At 38.9% G+C, this 20174-nt stretch overlaps 2 long non-coding RNA genes across 2 annotated transcripts in view; one reads left to right on the plus strand and one right to left on the minus strand.

The window, feature by feature from the left end:
• Nucleotides 1-20174, plus strand: part of LOC144026770 (uncharacterized) — a 127007-nt gene that overhangs the window by 82602 nt on the left and 24231 nt on the right. The gene's annotated exons all lie outside the window — the stretch shown is intronic.
• Nucleotides 16380-19429, minus strand: LOC144026740 (uncharacterized). The gene is made up of 3 exons (XR_013285288.1): nucleotides 19354-19429; nucleotides 19184-19263; nucleotides 16380-16731 (listed from the first exon to the last, which is right to left on the minus strand). It is a non-coding gene; the product is annotated as an uncharacterized LOC144026740 (long non-coding RNA).

Raw genomic sequence — 20174 nt, forward strand, 5'->3', positions numbered from 1 at the left:
ACCCCCGAGTGTTTAACCTGCTACCCAACCCTTCTGTGATTGGTTACTTGTGTAAAAAAGTAATCTCCCATTGCTTTATTGATTGAAAAACTCTGGGGAAAGCTGGCGGTAACATTGGATAGCATGGATCTGCTTGTGGATTGCATCTGCCTGTCGACACTTAAAATTGCCACTGGGACAAACCAGCAAGGAGGAAGCCATTCAATATGTCAACTGCAATGAAAGGTTGAGTGCAGGATTATAATGAGAGGCCGAGTAACCAAATAGGGAACGCAATTCCAGAGGAGCTAAGGTAAAAGTCGAGTCATTTCATTTTTGTAGTCTACAAATTGTAGAGAAACTGAGACAAATATTGACAATCAGAGATTTTTTCCCAAAAAAAAGAAAAAAAAGAAAAAACTATTTTCCACAATTGATGTCAAGTTTAAAACAATGACACACACATGCATTACACAGAAAGTCCAAAATCCAACACTTAATCCAAGTTTATAAAGATTTCTTTTGTGCCTCATGACTGTAAATAAAGTTGCTCTGGTAGGCCTACTATTGATGATATTTCTCCGTGGCCCAAGAATCCACCTTACCAGAGAGCCTTTGTTTTGTCTCATTTGTGACTCCCTTCGTATGGAATTATTCATGTTAGAACAAACGGAGGAGAAGCTTTAATCAAAATGCCATCTGCCCTTCAGCTTCCCGACCTCTCTCAATGCTGTCGGGAAAGAAGCAGAGGTCAGTGACTTCTGCCAGCACACTTTACTTTGAGAAGCATGTCCACCGCATGAGGGTGACCAGGAAAGACAACAAAACAAAACAAACAAACAAAAAAACCTTGAAATCAGCTATGGCATAGATGAAGTGGCTTGGTAACTTACAATGTGATGATTGATCTAAGAGTGTGATGGTGGCTGTTGGTAAAGGGCAAACAAAATAAATCCCATTACATCTGAAGTAAAAATTTGTTCTGATGTTTATTTTCTTTTTAATGTCTGGAAAATTGGGCTAATATTAACATATAACACTGAGGCTGGCCTTAGCATAAAGCTACTGATTTACAATCTTAAAATTAATATCTGTGCATTACTTGACATTATTCCCCCTCACTTCTTCAAGAAGTGTAGGCTGATGGTTAGCAGTTAGCTTGCTACATATCTGCATGAACATTCCCAGACCCATTTGAGAACCAATGTTTGCCCGCTGCTCCTCCGCGTTAAGAGGAACCGGTTGAGGTGGCTCGGGCATCAGGTTTGGATGCCTCCTGGATGCCTCCCTGGAGAGGTGTTCCGGGCATGTGGGAGGCCCCGGGGACGACCCAGGCCACGCTGGAGAGACTGAGGGGCATATTCACTAAGAATGCGCTGCGTCCGGTAATAGCGCAAAATATTGCACCACAACTGCACCCGCAGTCTGCGCCCAGTTACCCACCTATTCACTAAGGATATTGCTCTAATCATATACCGGCGCAAACACGCCCACAAAAATGACAGCTTGGAGCAAATTTGCACCTGATTTACCACACATGGCAATGGATTTGCGCCAACAACATGGTTGTTATAGTAACAGTTGCGAGAAAGATGACATTATCAGAAAGCGAGGTTGGACTGAGAGTAAGCGTTTATAGCGCCATTAAGCTATACAGAGCAGAGAGGACGACAACGATGTCATTCATTCATAAAGTACAAATTATTGTTGCGATCGTATTTAAAAAATATATTTTCAGAGGTTGGCGTGGGTGTATACAGTATGCATCTACATAAGAATGATCGTAAAATGTCTACCTGTCATTGCCGATCAGCCCGGGTTACGTTATATTGTCCAAAACTAACACGGAAATATTTCCCTCTCTTTTTCTCTCTCTCTTTCTCTCCTCTCTGCGTGATCAGCCGCGCATGTTGTGCGGCAAATGGCATGCACTGCCGGAGATCGAGGTGCGTCAGGTTAATACATGCTTTCCAAAAACGTTATTTGCGTCACGCAAAGGCGGTGTTGCTATTTGCGCTGACGTTAGTGAATTAGACGCTGCATATCAATGAGTCTCATTTGCATTGGGGTGGGCATATTTTGCGTCAATGTATGCAAATTACCTCATTTACATGCGCGCAAATAACACGCAATCTATTCGGCAGAGCACTTAGTGACGGATTTCCCCATCTGCGCGTGTTTAGTGAATTAGGCGCTCCCTAATTGCTCCTTTTTCGCCGGTTAGCGCAGTGCAAAGGCGACGCAAACCTTTAGTGAATAGGCCCCTATGTCTCTTGGCTGGCCTGGGAACGACCTGGGATCCCTCCTGAGCTGGTTGAAGTGGCTGGGGAGAGGGAAGTCTGGGCTTCCTGCTGAAGCTGCTGCCCCGCGACTTGACCCCGAATAAGTGGTAGATGATGGATGAATAATAATAATAATAATAATAATAATAATAATAACAATAATAATAACAACATATGCAGACTTGGGACTAATTGTAATTTTCAATCAACAAAATTGACATGAGTCCATGAGTTACTTCATAATTAACTTACTCTTAATTTTAAAAGAAAAAATGATTCTGCTTTTGTAGATGTGCTAGTTAGCTCATCGTCTTTCCCTTTGGCTAAAACTTGAAGTGGAGGCAACATGACTGTGATTTCAGATTTAAAGGCCAAAGAAAAATCGGAACAATCTGTGCCACACTTCACATGATTACAACATTCTATTCCAGGTGTGGGTGAACACATCATATGTATATATATCTTTCAGTTTCAGGGTTCAGCTGTATTGTACTGTGAAAGGCTAAAGTTGGTTCATTTTACGCCTAGCTAGATGCTGACTCTTTTAATATACGAGTACATTAGTGTCGATAAAACTTTGCCACATGATGCGGGGAATTAATATACTGCACAGGTACTACGTAATTCGTGCTACGTAATCCCACCTGCTAGGTTGCTGAATTCCATCTCTTTTCACACCGTCCGGCTTTTCTGTTCTCTCTTTCTTCCGCCCGCTGAACTAAAGGATCTAAATCGTATTCATGTCCTTTCACATCCAATTAACTCATGGAGGCACAATGTGCTTGACTGGGTCTTTTGAATGTGCCAACTCCACCGCGTTGACTGATTCGACTGGCATCGTCATTTGAAACAGACCTTGCTTGGCTGAAAAATGACTTATCATCTCAATGCCTCAAATGTGTGTGCGTGTGTCTGGGTGTGGCTGAATATTCAGCCGAAAGGGGGAAACAAAATCAAAATCTTACATTTATATTGAGTTCAGTTTGTTTGTCTGTTTGCTATTTTGGTGTGCAACTCCTTGTAACGGTTAAATCAGGTGTATTTCGATGATACTATTTACGGAAAACCAATATATTTGATCAATTTTATTCTCCTGTTACACAAGAGATTTAACTTCCTTTTTTTTCTGGGTGGCTGATCTGTGTAAATGACACTGACAAGGAAGAGCAAGACAGTTGTTCCACCAACATTCTGTCTTTGAATGTATTATCAGAGCTGTTACAGAGACAGACAAAATGCAAAATGGAATAGAGGGAAGGTGAGACAGGGTGTGAAGTTTAACACTCCTCACTCACTTTTCCCACCCGGTGTGTCAAAAGCAACGTAGCTACCAAGTATTTTGACATTTTTTTTTTTTTTAAAGCCGCTGCCATTGTCATCACGCATCATATCTGATTTCAAGATGCCGAGTCGTTGTGCAAATGCACCCACCTTTAAAAAGCGAAAGTAGTATGCTATTCGGCTCCAAGATGAAGTTGTTCAAAAATGTTTGTAACCTTTGATGTCTAACTGCATCTACATTTGTATAAATGTAGATACAGGCTAAGGATACTGTCGCTGGTAATCTCGGAAGTCTTGAGCAGGACAAGTACTGTTGTGGTAGCGCCTCCAATAAGTCAGTCACCGAACAGGAAAGGAATGGTTACTTCACTGCAGTTTCAGTTTTTTTTTCTTTTTTTCTTTTTACACATTTACAATCATAGCAAATGATTAAAAGTTTATTTTATTCTGTGCCTGTATATACAGCTGTTTCAACACTAAAAAGTGATTATCTTGAGGACCACAATATGAGGATTCTTTTTTTTTGCTGTTGATTTGGTTTGCACATCAATATCAAGCAATCTTCAATTCATTTAGCCTGCAAATATGTTCAAACGTTTGGATGTACTTGCTAGTCAAAAATGGTTACTACAGATTGACAGTTCCGCACTTCCATGTGGAATAGTGATCAAATTAAAACTATCAAAACGCGAATGTAAATCATTAAGGTGATATGACTGAGAAGGCTAAAATGTATACATGTGGGCTGCTGCTGGTGCTTCCGCCATTGTAATTAAATAAGCACAATCAAATTGCTCAAAGACCGTTCAACTTCATTGAGTCGTATTGACACTTTTTTTTTTTTTTTTTTTTCTTTTTTTTTTAAATTCTCACTTAATCGCCTAGAAAAGGTAATGCCAGTTAGATTTTCAGAGAGTGTCAATGGCATTTCATGCCTGGTCACCTCCAGCAAAACTCAAAGCCACAAAGCCACACAACATAGAAGTACTGTACATCAGTCAATGATTTTAAAGTGTAATTTCTTTAAGTTGGCCTTGACATTTTTGGCAGCCAAGGATAAATGGATCTCTTTTGTGCAAAGGTACTAATGCGAGTGTGTGTTTTTTTTGTTTGTTTGTTTTTTCAGGGGTGAGGTGGCCTTTACCTCTTGAGATTGTAAGCTTATTTTGTGTCTACTTGGAATTAGGGTGACTGTCCTAATCCTGATCCAGTGAGATGAAATGCACCTCAAGGGGGTGTTCTATTTGCCAACCTGAAGCTTGTTGTATTGAAGGCTGAATATCAGATCAAAAGTATACACATCATTGTTGTAATCATTCTACAACAATCATCTTTATTTTACATACATACACGTGTCTTAAGTTTATTTGCTGTTCAACTTTATGTTGGTCACAATCTCATGATGCTATGTGTTCTTTTAAATTGTTGTATGTACTGCAGTCACATCATTCAAATAAAACTATCAAAAAGGATTCAACAAAACTGTATGAAGTAATTGCACCTTTATATGTTTTGTGGCCACATTGCACACTATTATATATATTGAGCCGCAACAGGTCTCGCTGTCAAGACGCTATCGGTGACCCTGCACGATCGGTGACGCGCATGCGCAGAAGATCCCGCCATCTTGGATCGCTAGTTAATACTAATACTTTACCTCAGAGAAAATAATAAAACAGCTGTTTATTCATTTGGGGAGTGAATGGAGTTGTCAGAAAGCTGGTTTGTAATCTATTAATAAAGTTTGACTGACTTATCTGATTGTTTTGTTGACATTCCCTTTAGCGCAGCACCATCTAATGGATGCATAACGTAACCCCAGCCTCTACTGTAGCGCCTTATATATGGAAAAAGTTTGAAAATATGTCATTCATTGAAGGTGCGCCTTATAATGCTGTGCGACTTATAGTGCGGAAAATATATATTTGTGATATAAAATTGCTGTTTCTCCATGCTTGTGTGGGGCGCACCGAGTGTATGGTTCAAGTCTTTCAGATTGTAGTTGATTTTAGTTTTCAATTATGAATGCAACTAAAAATAGCTTAACTCATAAGACAATAGGTTATAATATGTATACAATATAATAATACTACTGCTTTCATTTGCAGATATATCCGTAGAGCGATGTTGATTTGATTCATATACAGTTTTCCCTCGCTATAACGCGGTTCACTTTTCACGGTCTCGCTGTATCGCGGATTTTTATTCAAGTGCAATTTTGCATATTTTTTTACAGTAATATACCCATTTTATAAAATTTATGAAGGTTTGAACATTGTCAATGTTTGAACAAGAGAGAAATGTGAGAACATGTAAATGCCTCAATGAGAAAAGTGCATAAATTGTGCGGTCGGGGATTTTAGAGCCTTAAAACATTTATAAGAATTGTAAAACATAAAGCTAACTACTTCGCGGATTTCATTTATTGCGGGTATTTTTTGGAACCTAACCCCAGCGGAAAACGAGGGAACACTGTACCGATTTTTAAAAACTGTTTTTGTTAGATTAAAAAAAAAAAATGTTCTCTGCAAACTCCTAAAATGATCAAATACCACTACCACAACTAATACATAAAACTAAATAGCAACTACGTCATATATTGGTTTAATTTAAATCATATTATCTTATTAAGCTACCTGAGAGGGAAACATTCCAAATGTCTTGCAGACTACAAACTGCAACAAATATAAACAGTGTGGAATAAGAAGTAAAAAAGTAACTTAATTATGGGTCATTCCATGTCAATTCATTGAAATCCCCCAGAATTTCCCCAGTGACACTTTTTCAATTTGCCTGATTTTTTATTCTATTGGTGCCCTATGATGCCAAATGAAAGAATCTAAAAGTTTGAGCCTCCTAGCTCAAATGGTTTTTGAGTTATGCACTTCAAAGTTTGGATGCCAAGTTTGGGACACTAAATTTTGGACCATATTTGGAGGCCCTCATCTTTTGTTTTGTGGTAGGTAAAGACCTTTAAACTGGTATATTTTCTTCGTAAAAAGGGATTAATGTAAAATCATCAAATTGAAAGTATATTTACAATCAAAGTTTTCATAGTTTTCTTTGCTCATTGAATAGAATGGAATTAATTTTTAACACTTTAAATAAAGAATTTAAATGAATCTCCAGAGTTAATGCTTTAATTTTGACAACCCTAGTTTAAAGCTATCACACTCCCTCGTGTATCCTCAGCATACAGCTTGTCCGTTTGTTTTCAGTTTGTTGTCAACATTTATCTTTTGATACTGATTTTTCTTCTGTTCTCTGCTTTCACCAGTCTGCTGCTCTCGTATCAAATGGAAATGAAAATCCCAACGTAATGTATCAGAGGGGCCTTCAATGCATATTTAATGATGTGACTGTTGCAATGATTAAAACTGTTTCACACCTTATGTGCACAGAAGTAGTCACAGCTGAGTGGGATTTCGTTGATCATTTCATATCAATTAGGTTGCCTTGTGGTGAAAATCCTTCCAAGACTGTACTAAGGCAGTCACTGTTCATAGTTTACTAATCCTTTAATAATCTAATTTAATCCAGTACATATCTGAAAAGTAAGTGTACAAACTTGGTCTTTCCAGGGAATAAGTCTTCCTAAAATTGTAATATTGACAAGGGCTCTATTACTAATATGAGAATTAACCAGTGAACGCAAAAATGACCTGGCTTTAAATTTGCTTTGAATAGTGAGGGAAGGGGCAACCCTGCTAAAATGCATCTTATTGTTCGTTAATTTCTTAAAGAAAAAAAAAAAAACAATAAAATAAAAGAATATTTTCTCAATTCCATCTATCCTGGCAACCCCGCCCAGATTGTATTTAGCTACGAATGAGTTAGTTGGAATAACCATTTTGCATTTTTGCAAGACAGGTCTATAGGTAATCTCAAATGCCATCCATCCATTTTCTTGACCGCTTATTCCTCACAAAGGTCGCGGGAGGTGCTGGAGACTATCTCAGCTGGCTTTGGGCAGGCGGAGAACACCCTGAACTGGTTGCCAGCCAATCGCAGGGCACACAGAGACGAACAACCACTCACACTCACAAGCACACCTAGGGACAATTCGGAGTGCCCAATTAACCTCCCATGCATGTCTATGGAATGTGGGAGGAGAACGGAGTACCCGGAGAAGACCCACTCAGGCACGGGGAGAACATGCAAACTCCACCCAGGAAGGCCGGAGCCTGGACTTGAACCCGAGTCCTCAGTACTGGGAGGTGGACGTGCTAACCAGTCAGCACCGCGTCTCCCCCAATGACAAAGAATAGCAAATTAGGGTAGTGCAGTGATTGCGGAGAAACAGAAGTATTTGTTTTTATTCGGAGCTTTCGTTCCTAGCGAACAGGACCAGTTCCAATCAAAACAAGTTTGCTAAGCCAATTTTGTATACAGCTATCATCGTGCCGCCCTTGTCTCAAATGTTGTCATTTAATTAAAGCAACCATATTAATGAAATTTCACAGCAAATTGTATTTTATCTGCATTTTTAACATTTTTTCCCCCACTGACAATCTAAATAAAAGAAAAAATAAAAACTTTCAACTTTCAAAGTCAACTTTCAACCATACCACTACATCTAAAATCTCTTATGCCTACACACCCATACATGTTTGAGCTGCAAAAATACTGTATACCCACTTAAACCCTCCAGGCCACAGCCGCCAGCTAGCTTGCAAGAAGCTAATAGGCTCCCAGAAGCTCCTGTGGAGCTAACGCTGTGGATAGCATGTGAGGGGGTGGGCTTGACCACTGTGCCACCCTGAAAAATAACAAACAATGAATCGGTTAATTGCTATATATTTTTTTATTTTAACACATTATTTTTAATAGGATGGCATAATCTCTCAAATGTCCATTTCAGTGCAGGTGTCACATTAAGCAGCGTAATGCTGCCTGTTGGAGATGACATAAGGTGAACGTACCTTAACTTCACTACAGCTCAGCCCTGGTCCCAACATACGCTCACACGAACGCGCGCACACACACACCCACACACAGCAAATGAAAGAAAAAGACATTATCACAAGTCTTTTTTCATCCCAGCTATGAAGCTTAGGCAAATATCAGCATTAATCAGAGGGTGAGAAGATGGAAGAAAGCAAGGCAACAATCCAACCTGAGAATACACAGAAGAGGCCACCAAGTGGACTACAAATCACACGCTTATCTGCACCAGATGAAAGACTCGTTTCCCCTAGGCCAGTAAACACAATTTTGAATTGGAACACACTCTCAAAGGCCATTCATCAGCAAATCTTCTCCATCTCTAATTATGCCTAATAGAAGCCAATAAGTGATATGCCCAAGCGGTCTCGTCAAATCTTACTACCTCAAACAGTGCGGATACACAAAAACGGCTTCACCTATTTCGTTTTATGATAGCAGAGTTGGAGCAAAATGATGCCAAATGTGATGTAAATGTGATGTGATAGAAGGTTTTAAAATGGTGTTTATGCTTCAATAGACGATTTCCTCATTAGTATTGCAATGTCGGGAGAAAAACACCTGTTTGGAAGGCATTGCTAGTTGTGGTTGAATAAGCAAACCTTTGCTACAAAGTGTGACATAAACACAACTTTTATTGGATACTTTTTTAGACGTAATCCATGAGATTACAAAAAATACAAATACAATACAAATACATAGGGGTCATAGGGGTCTTATTTTAACGAACTCCTCCTACAGAGTTTATCCGATCATCTTCAAACTTGGTGTGATTCATCTTAAGATGTTGAAGATGAAAAGTTATTAAAAGCTTTTTATTTCGTCGCACGCTGTTGCCGTGGCATGCACTTTTTGCAAGGGAAAAAAAAATCCTTCTTATTGAAGAATTCCCAGTTGTACAAAGGAGCTAGAGCTACAAAAATTTGGAGGCATATGTAACGTCAAAAATAATTGTTGTTCTGACTTTGTGCCCCTCGGTTGCGCGTTCGCAACCCGGACCGGAAACAAACTGATGTGCAAAATCACGTCCTGCATCTTCCGTGGCATATAACCCATATTGTATCGATACCACACCGTTTTAATTCCAAAGAACTGCATTGGATGTAAAATGTTATTCAACAAAGTAACAGTATTATGACCTTACGCAGACAATTTCCTTAGAAATATTTCTGACAAACACCCATTTGAGGGCAGCCTCTGATGAATAACATGCAGGACGGCATCAATGAAGACAGCAGGGAACATTCTGTTAAAAAGATACTTGACATTCCACTTAGATCCATTAGGACAGAATCAATAGAGTGAGTGGAGTGTGAAGTGATGCCAAAGAGCCACGTTTCCTGGAGGTAACCAAGTGAGATAAAATGCTAATAGTATGAGCATTTAAAGTATAGATTTGGCTCTTGTGGCTCCACATACAATTTTACATGGAGGATTTAGCAGTTAGTTATATTTTTTTTTAGCTTGAATTTCATTTAGGAAATTCTACCATTGGAAATGTAGCGGTTCACTTTGCAACTATTTTTTTGTGAAGTTAACTTGATCTGAAAATTGTCCTGGTTTTTAGCAGTGACGTGTGTATGGCTCGTATACATATTACTTTGAATGTGCATGTGTTTTTGTATTCACTTTGTAATAACTCCAGCACAAGTTATTTAATCAGAATACTGTGCTCATAATGTGAACAAATAGAAGTGAGTAATAGTTGATAAGGTTGCCAAGCAATGTATTGCGCAAGTGACTTACACGCCAACTCATGCCACCATTATTACAATGACTGCATTTGGTCCTGATCAGTGCTTCAAAATACCAAAACCCCCTCAGCATGTGGAAATGCTCCCCACAGGTGAAAAAAAAAGCCAGCTGGCACTGACACTTTTTTTCCACCAATTAATATGATATAATGTCGACGATTAGCCGTCAGTGTAATGTAGTCCCCGCCCGCGCGTCAGCTCGAATCAGCCGGTGAGTCATCACCTGCCGTCAGCGGCTGTGAAATGACTCAAAACGTACAATATGATGTTTCACCTTCATGGGGTGCTGGATTTATTACAGCCTCCGGAGAGTGCAAGAGGAGAGGTGCCTCGGTCTTTGGGAGAATACGATCCAGGCGATGTACAGTGTAAACAGGGAACGCCCTCATTTCAGGCTTGCTCCACCCCGACACCAAAGTGATACACTCAAGTTGATGAGAATCTGCACATCTTTCTAACTTACACAGTGCACACACAGGAGATTAAACGGGCACGTTCTTCTATTTTACAATTGTATTACAATTGTTTTATGAAGCCTTTGCATGGCTAGTCAGTTGTCATCGAGGGCCATTGTTGACCGGTACCATCTTTTACTACTTCCCGGCCTTAGTCTATGAATAGTAACAAGGTTCTTTCATTCTGTAGCCTCTTCTTTGTCCCCTGGTATTTAATGATGTCTGCTGCACAAGACTGCCAGACTCAAGCTTTGATCTTGTTAACTTTGTTCACCAGGCCGTCTTCTATAGAGTAGCTTACTCGTTGGAATCAATGACTCAGCCTTACCACTCAACATTGGGATTTAATGGCTTCCATACCTTCATAGATTGTCTGTTCCCTCCACATACTTCCACACTTTCTTTTTCGCTCATAATACTTGTTGAGAGGAAGGGAGATGTAGCACATTCAGCCAACCCTCCCAAATGTTTGACTCTCTTTTGTCTAAAACTGTGTGGGGCGTTTGTCTGACAACACAGAACCAACTATCAAAACGTAAACAATTCATACCAGTTACTTTTCTCTCAGGATGTCCTCCCACGTGAATGAAACACTCCAGCTTTTTGCATAGTGTCGTATATAAAAGTCAATCTTACCTGCTATATCCAGTCGCGTCCCCATTTTATGCCATAGTTTGAATTTCATACATTTGTCGGCAAACCTTTTAACGGTAATATCATACAATGACAGTGTCTCTTGAACCAAACAGACAAAGTCACCTTTCTGATCTTCTGTCCAGACAAACATTGTACGTTGTTTGTCACTTCCTCTTCTTGCCCCGCGCACTGATTCGCTAGCTAACAGCCAATCACAGTGACCAAATGCCCCGACGCCGATTCAACGTGGCAAATTTGGTGGAAACGCCCCGCCGACCTATTCCAACTCGATCTGACTTTGACAGTAATTTATACACGATCGGACGGCGCATGCTGTCTACCCAACGCTGTCCGACTCCCGACGTCGGATTGGTGTATCTCGGCCTTTAAAGGTGATAGGCCTGACTCCGCCAATTGCAATGACAAACTCAATTGTTCTATTGAGAACTGACAAGCTGCGTTTTCATTTTCACTCAATGTGCTGCTTTTGTAAATACTAAGAACAGGCGAGTGCGATACTAGGTAATAGGTATCAGCTTTTGCGTCATTGCCCTGATGTACACGGATTTTTTTGTATATTATTATTATTATTATTACTATTATTGTTATGTAAACATATACTGTGTAGTGTTAAAACTGTAATTTTTGCTGACAAGAAAAATAAAGAGAAGTTTTGGCTGGAAAAAAATAGTTCTCTTTATGCACAAATCATGTACCGAAACCGAACCGAAACCGTGGCCCAAAAACCGAGGTACGGACCGTACCGTAATCTACCTGTACCGTTGTATCCTTAATAAACACCAATCACTGGTTTATAAACAGTAATCAGGGAATACATGATTTTGTAATACACTTTAATGCAAAATTAAAATGAATCCGATAAGTTGATTAATCAATTCTGAAAATATTAAATAGTGACAGCACTGCTTAATTTACTAGATAATGTCCATTTCTTGGCTTTTGTCTACTATGTTGATCTACTTCTATCTCATGCACTGATTTGCTAGCTAACAGCCAATCAGAATGAGCAATTGTCACCTACGGCCAACATCATTTTGCACATTGCCAATCGATTGCTCAGTCATTCAAATCATGTCTAAGAATCACAATGACACAACAATCTCTTGATTATTGCTTTTATTCAGATTTACTGTAGTTAGATCTGCTCTTGCTCAAATATTTAATTGCTGTTAAACAATTATTTAATAATAATCTGAAAATACGAAGCTCTGCGGTCAATTTAAGCTTTCATTGTACGTATCTGTTTAGGTTTGGCAAATGATACCCATGATTATTTATTTATTTTATTTTTTTGCATTATGACGTATTAGTCAGTGTAGTGCCAAAAAGCTGTATACATTGACCAATAAAATGCACTGGGGCCTTGAAAGTTGAATATGCCTGAGGTTGTTTGAAACCGAGTCAGAGCTGCTGTAACAAGCTGCTGACCCTGTGTTAAGGGTGTGGTCCTCTCCCATACAAATGAGCTCAAATCCAAGGTTGGCCTAGGCTGTACCACCTTATGGTTATACAGTAGCGAGACCAACGGACAGATTTCTCGTCAAGCCAAGTCAAACATTTTTGCACCTGTAGACTGTCACGTGACTACTAAGCACTATTAAATATATGACCATGCTAAGTAGGAAGTTGTACATGGAGAACAGTTTGGGACAGTGAAAATGATGAATAACGTTTCAGTCATCCTCTGCGTGGGCTTGACTGATCAAACAGAATGTTTGTACTCAGTCTTGACTATGTGGCTGCAGTAGTGGAATGGGAGGTTCATTTCGAATTGGAGCTGGCGTCAGTGTTTGGAGACAGAGGAGCTCCCTCAGCTCCTCTATTTCCATTTATCGGCCTCTCTACTTAAGGAGTGTAACAGGTGAATATTTCACGCTGACTGCCCAGAGCAGGATGAGGCATATGGGTGACGCTCCACTCCATTTATAATGGATGGTTGGAGAGAACCAGCTTGTCTCACAGACGGTGAAGAATGTTCCTATGGGGCATCGTCCTCATATGTCCTCCATCTTTTCTTTGGTGGTCAGTCCGATCTTGGAAGCATTACTCTTGCTTTCATTTTATTTATTTTTGGGTGCACATACAATTCACACTTTTTGCTCAAAGAATGGGGGCCATTTCTTAAATCCAACCCATTCTGTCCTCAATTGTATGAAACAGTTATAGCCACACTGGGAAATTAAAACCAACCAGCTTAGTTGTAAGAGTTGTATTATACTGTGGTAAGTTGGCAACAAGACAATAATTCATTGGTAGATTTTCTTTGTCGCTCCTAATTTATATATTCATTCGAACTTCTTGGCTCGGACCTTCCTTTGTGGAGTTTGCATGTGCTTTCATTTACGCTGGGTACTCCAGCTTTCTCTCACATTTCAAAACCATGCAATTGTTTTTTCAAGATTTTAAAAGTCTAAATTATCCAAAGGTGTAACGTACTGTAAATTTGAGTGTCAATGATTGATTGTCAACATGTGGCCTGCGGATGGTTGGTGGCCTCTTGCCCAAAGTCAACTGAGTTAGTTAGTTAATCCGTGACCTGAATTAAAAGAAGTGGTGCAGAAAACGGATTGGACGAATATTAGTGCCACTATCTTGCTAACATCGCCCAGTGCAAGATCAATTTAGGATTATTATGATTTATTAGGGCTGGGAATTTTTTGACTGATTCGATTCGATTACGATTTTTGGGTCGACGATTCGATTCAGAATCGATTTTCGATTCAAGCGATTTTCGATTAAAAATTATTTGATTGACGAATGATTTCTGCCTCAATGTACATATATGCACAACATTGTCATGATCTACTCCAGTCTGCTTTGCAAGACAAAATGACAAATAGAGACATAAAGTGTCTTTTTTTTTTTTTTTAAACATTTTTTCATTTTGTGTTGTAAGTGCCTTTTTCCACAAAAACAGCATGTGGGCTACAAGTGCCTTTTCTCCTTCTTCATTTCTAATTTAAATAAAATCGATTTTTGGATATTAAATATCGATTCGATTTGATTAATAAATGAGAATCTCGATTCTTTTATGAATCGATTTTTTGGCACACCCCTATGATTTATGTCCAAACAACGCAACTGATAATCACCAAAATTTATGTGACGTGCTAATAAGGTCTGAAAATTTGAGAATGAAACTTGTATCTATCACAGTGTTATGTCTGTTCTCTGGTGTGCTTTGTCGCGCCCTAATGCAGAGTACTAGTTAGTGGTGGGAGGTGCCTGGGATCACACCTGTCACCCATCACCAATCAGCAGGTATTTAAGGCGGCAGCAGTCTGCTGGTGCTAAAGGATTGTTTGCTTTCTCCCATGTGCACATCAGCTGCCTGTGTTTAGTGCTTGTGAATTTTATGTACTTACGGGTTTTGTCAGTCATGTTTATCTCTGCTAACGTAAGGATGAAGTTTTCGTATATTGTACAAAAGTTATTTTGTGTTGTACTTTGAGGCCGACCTATTGTCGAGCAGTTGTGGTGTTTTTCCTCCCTCGCACTGTGCGAGCGGCTTTTCGTTTGGTCCACATGTTGCGTGCGCCTTGTGTTTAATAAACCTTTTTGTAAACCTCTTTTGTGTGTCTGCTTTGGGATCCAGTCTACTCGGCATCGCCGAACTCTTAACATACAATGCACAAATTGCCATCCAATTTACAACAATACATACTGCTGTATACTGTACTATGTAGTTCAGTTTCAAATCATACAGACTCTGAATTGCATAATAGTAAAAAAAAATAATTTAATAGTATTTTTTAACATTCCATTATTTACAATACATATTTTTGATAACTTAGCACATTGGATTTCCATTTCCAAATCTCTCCACACAAAATTGTTTCCCTCTTTTAACTTGCCTTATGCTTTCACTAAGAAACTTAAATTTAGAGATGTGAAATCAACTGTTGATTGATTGAGGCTTGTAAATCAGAAAAAAAACAAAACTGAGACAATAGTGCCATGTGGAGAAACAGGAATCATTAACATGACACAACAGATTTGGGAAAGAGATTTTTTTTTTTTTTCATTACAAGAACGATTTATTTGGATTGGTTAGTTGTCTTAATAAAACATGAAATAATTCATACAGGCAAGGTGGACTGTATATTTTCAGCTGTTATATTAGTTAACTTTTTTTGTTGTGTTTTGTTTTGCCCAGATGTCAGTTCAGCCTGATCTGTCAGAATTTAGCTTTTAGAACTTTTTTTTTTTTTTTACATTGTGCGGTCGTTGGAGATAAGATAAAGCCTACTTGTATTATAATGACGTAATGAGTAGAAAGTACAGATATCTGTTTTCAAATGTAGGAAGTAAAACTACAAAAAAAAAGTCTGAAAAATGAATACTGCCTACTCAAGTACTGTAACAAACTATTTGTGCTTTACTTTCCACTACTGCTGTACTAAAACTATTACTTTTGCATATTGCCTATTATTTCCTCATGTTGATACATGAAAGACAGTTAAGGCCTCATTATTTTTTAAATTGGACCACAATCCCTCTTTTTTTCTCTCTTTATGGTGTTATTTATGCCACATATGGATGACCAGGGGTGACTGTGATAGCTGCAATGTTAAAAATAAGAATCTACCACCAGAGGATTGTCCTCAGATATCTTGTCTTTGGTGTGCTCATAAAATATTGAGGTTTCATTGAAAGTACAGGACGGTCGTGGTTGGTTCATTTCTTTTTTTTTTCTTTTTTTTTTTTTCCTTTGGGCGCTGTGTTTGTGTGTGTGTGCGTATGCTAGGTATGTGCATGTGCAGCAGTGCAATGGCAGACACGGGTATTTTTCATTGGTGCGGACTCAAATATATTCAGGATTTGCTTTTGAAGCCAAAATAGATTCAATGTCATGGCGGAATTTTTGATGGAAGGGAAATGCGGCAAGAGAGAGAATAGAACGGTTGTGGGTCAAAATCTCGCATAACCTTTCAAGGCTGAATACTCCACTGGGTGTCTGCAAAAGTAAAAGTCACCGCTGACTGTGGACAGACAAACTAACAGACCAAAGCAATCGGCCAGTGTGATAGAGGAACAGAAATGTAAAGGCTAACATAAGGCAAGATGCATAAAGAACTTTTTTTTTTTTTTTTTTCCCCTTCAATTTTGAAGACTCCAAAATTCCTGAGCTTGCCAAGACAGTTCTCAGCATCCTCAACTCAGCGCTTTGGCAGCTCATGTGGTTTCTTTCTTCCTTGTTTCTGCTCCGCTTTGTTGTCGAGACAAGGGAGAAAAGGCTGAGGAGAAGCAGTACAACCAGAGCCCAGTCTGCTCTCACTGACAAACATCGGAGGCACTCAGATATGCACAAAAGCTTCAAGGAGGATGGTGATGAGCTGAAGGCCGCCTTTTGACTTGACACATACTTGGAGCCACACGCTGTTTTGACATGACAGAAACAAGTCTGGAATTAAAACAAGATCACAAAGGACGACGAGAGGAAGCTGTTGATGAAAAACATCAGTCAGTTGTACCTTTTTGCACATTTCATGACTTCACTTTTCAAAGCAAGTTTTAATGAAGGAAAACTACAAATACACAGACTGCAAATACAACAGGATTTGTGCACCCAGTTGTGTCATAAATAAATCTGGGGCTTATGCAGCTCTTGGTTTGCTTGGATTTATTAACTTTAAATTTTACATTTGTAAGTAGTGTTTCAACATTGTTAGTATTTGAATCATGTATGAATCTGTTAATATTAACATTATCCATACAATATGTCTGTCATAACTTTCTAATGATAATTAGGATGCAATGTGAAGGTGAGTTGTGTTGTCGACAGTGTTGCCGGTAACGCGTTACTCAGAAAAATTAGCTTTTCAAAGTAACTAGTAGTCTCATGCGTTACTTTATTCTACAAAGTAGTCTGATTAAAGTTACTGTCCAGAGATTCAATGAGTTACTCCACATTTTCATGAAGAAGGCAAAATATCTCACTTTTGTAACAGTCACAAACAACTGCCGCTAACTACGAAGATGAGGCGGAAGTCATTGATCGCCACACTGAATTTAGCCATGGTCTGGTCGTGAATGGTTAGCATATTCAAAACAAAAGTGATGATATTTTACTACTAGTTTTATTAACCAACAGGCACACAACGCAACAAAAAAGTGTACATTATGGACCATAAAAGTGGTAAAAAAATAATTTATTTCCATCCTCAACTGGTCCGTGAAGCATTATGGGATGAGGTCGTCTCCGCCCTCTCGCCAGGGGGAGTGACGTCAGACAAGTTACGTTTTCAGCATGCACGAGTCGACTCAAGTGTACACACTGGAATAGCGGAACAAACAATAGAGGAATTAAGGGGATTTTCATTTTCAACCTGGATAGATTTTTATGTTTTGTTTTATAAAAAGTATTTATGTTACAAGAAGTCAAGAGAGACTGCCTATTTTGTTTTTCATTAAAAATTTTTTTTATTTTCATGTTAAAAATGCACTTTCAATAAAATATTTGGAACTCCGTTTCTACCGCATTATTTTTATGTTGAGATGGTGTTATCGGCAGCTGCTGAAAGTAACTAAAAAAAGTAACTTTTAATCTAACTTAGTTACTCTTAAAATCAAGTAATCAGTAACACAATTTAGTTACTTTTAAAACCAAGTAATCAGTAAAGTAACTAAGTTACTTTTTCAAGGTAACTGTGGCAACACTGGTTGTCGAAGCATCTCAGTCAGCTCCCTTTGTTCTAGCCGCTTTCACAGTGGATTCCCAGAAAATAAGCAATAGTAAAGCTGTAATTTAATTGTCGGTCTCTTTTTTTTGCCAGACAGGACCCACCCAAGTGGCTCCTGACTGGGATTGTAAATGTTTGCACACTAACAACACAGGGTGTCCCATTAGCTTAATTAGATGAGTGGCAATGTCAGTGTGGCGGTGACGGTTACTTTCAACATACTGTAAAGGGTTAATCCTTGGATTATTATTAAACTCAGGTATTGGGAGGTATGTAGAGAACCTCAGGGTAATTTACTTTATAAATTGCACTGAATTTGTGTGTTTCCATGCAGTCATTGCGGTTTAGATCGGGCTACGTATACAGGAGTAACGGGTTATCCCGAATGTAAAATTTTGACTAACCCGGAGATTGACTGCATTCTTCATTCTGTTTTTTTTGTTTTTTTAAAATCCTCAATATAAGTGAAGTAATATTAGTAAATGTTTGTTACATGTGGGCATATCACCCCCCCCCCCCCCCCCCATTTTATTTTATTTTAGATCTGTAGGCGATCTGATACACAACTCAGAAATGTTTGTTTAAATCTACCAGAGGTCGGATAATCAATTTCTATGCATCAGGATGTACATATACACTCTGAAAATAATGCTGGAAAAACGGAAAAGAGGGGCGGAATCGGGCAAAACGGTCTAACTTGGTGGTTCTGTGCTGGCCAGAGGTTTGCGCAGCCTCGCTTGCACCCAATGAATACATGTTTAATTCCATCAACCCCATCAGATTGATCTGCGGCTGCAGGTCCGAGGAAGTTGTCCACCTCACTTGTCCATAATGTAACATCACACAGAATTGAAGTGACAGAAAAGAAGTGTATGATCGCTTTATGATGCAGGTGATGATGATGATAAGACTGTAACAAACACGAATATTCAGTACTTTGTTTACAATATTACAATATATTTTAAGACACATAATTTGAACACCACTTTGGCTTCTTTCAATGATGAGAAATCCTTGGTGGCAAATGTTGAAGACCAATTTATACATCACTTTTGTGACGTTGTAGTTAAAGGGATATAGTTTGGATTTTTTGACATGAATCTCTATTTCATCCTCACCTCCAGTGTGTGCGATCAGCACTGACTTACCCCTGACAGCGTTCTGTGACACGAGCTCTGGTCCGATGTTGGACGAGAGGTAAATAGTCCGGCAAGTTGACTTGGGCCACCTAAATAAAGCGTTATAACAATATGTGTTCAAAAGAGTAATACATTTGCATCACAAAACTTCCTCCTGAAAATAAGTCAGACTCCATTACCGCCAGGCACTATTTTTCTGTTCGTTCGTATCACTGCGCGACGCCCCGCATACAGCTGATAGACGCACACTAATCTACAAGTCTTTTCGATGGCGGAAGACGCGACTATCAGCTGTCTGCAGCGCGTCTATCAGCTGTGTGCGGAGCGACGCGCAGTGATACGAACGAACAGAAAAATAGTGCCCGGCGGTAATGGAGTCTGACTTTTTTTCAGGAGGGAGTTTTGTGATGCAAATTTATCACTCTCTTTTGAACACAAATTGTTTTCAGATAAAAAACGCTTTATTTACATGACGACAGACAGCTTGCCGGACTATTTTCCCCTTGAGCAAAACCGGACCAGAACTCGTGTCACAGAACGCTATCAGGGGTAAGTCAGTGATGATCGCACACCACTGGAGGTGAGGATGAAATAGAGATTCATGTCAAAAAAAGCCGAACTATCACTTTAAAGATAATGGGAGTTACTGGATCGTTAATTGTCTTTAATACTATAGATATGTGCGAAAGTATTGGAAAGCGACTGTGTTTTGTTGCTCAGTTACTGATAGATTTTTTATTATTATTATTATTGCCATTGTTGTTGTTATTATTATTATTATTATTATTATTATTATTATTATTATTATTATCATTATTATTATTAGTTGTAGTAGTAGTATTTAAATATATATCTCTGAATGTCTGCAATCAGTTACGCCTTTGGGTTTACATGAATAATTCATTTTATTAAAGTTTGAGCCAACATGAAAATTGTGAATCTGAGAGAAAAATGCCAAGTCAATCAGAGCCACTGCACAAAGTATCATCGCCATGTTACC

The sequence above is a fragment of the Festucalex cinctus genome, chromosome 10 (assembly GCF_051991245.1).
Source record: "Festucalex cinctus isolate MCC-2025b chromosome 10, RoL_Fcin_1.0, whole genome shotgun sequence".
NCBI lineage: Eukaryota > Metazoa > Chordata > Actinopteri > Syngnathiformes > Syngnathidae > Festucalex > Festucalex cinctus.